This window comes from Lathyrus oleraceus, chromosome 5, assembly GCF_024323335.1.
Source record: "Lathyrus oleraceus cultivar Zhongwan6 chromosome 5, CAAS_Psat_ZW6_1.0, whole genome shotgun sequence".
Classification (NCBI taxonomy): domain Eukaryota; kingdom Viridiplantae; phylum Streptophyta; class Magnoliopsida; order Fabales; family Fabaceae; genus Lathyrus; species Lathyrus oleraceus.
In genome coordinates, this window is record NC_066583.1 from 352,423,196 (window position 1) to 352,423,750 (window position 555).

General features: G+C 41.8%; 1 pseudogene; it reads right to left on the reverse strand.

The window, feature by feature from the left end:
* Positions 1 to 233: 233 nt before the first annotated feature.
* On the reverse strand, positions 234 to 333 carry LOC127089276 (uncharacterized; annotated as a pseudogene).
* Positions 334 to 555: the final 222 nt, after the last annotated feature.

A 555-nucleotide genomic window follows, 5' to 3' on the forward strand; every position in this document is an offset into this window, starting at 1 on the left:
TCTTACCGAGGATCCAAACCTTCATTTATCCGTATTTGTTCAATATGCTGATACTGTTAAAGCTAATGGTGTCACTTCAGAGGCAATTCGACTTCGTCTTTTTCCTTTCTCATTAAGAGATAGCGCTAGAAGATGGCTTCAATCTCTCCCTTCCAACTCAGTCACCACCTGGAACGAGTTGAAGAAAGTTTTTCTTGCCCGATATTTTCCGCCAAGCAAAACAGCTATGTTAAGAGCCCAGATAAACGGATTTAAACAGAAAGACAACGAGTCTCTTTTCGAAGCATGGGAAAGATACAAAGACATGATGAGACTTTGCCCACACCATGGTTTGGAAGACAAGTTAGTAATTCACACATTTTATAATGGTCTCTTATACAATACAAGGTTAACAATAGACGCCGCTGCAGGTGGTGCACTAATGAACAAACCTTATGCTGATGCTTACCAGCTTATCGAGAGCATGGCCCAAAACCACTATCAGTGGGGAACCGAACGAACAACAGTGGAAAAACCTCAACCGAAAACTGGCATGTACGAGATAAGTAACCTCGA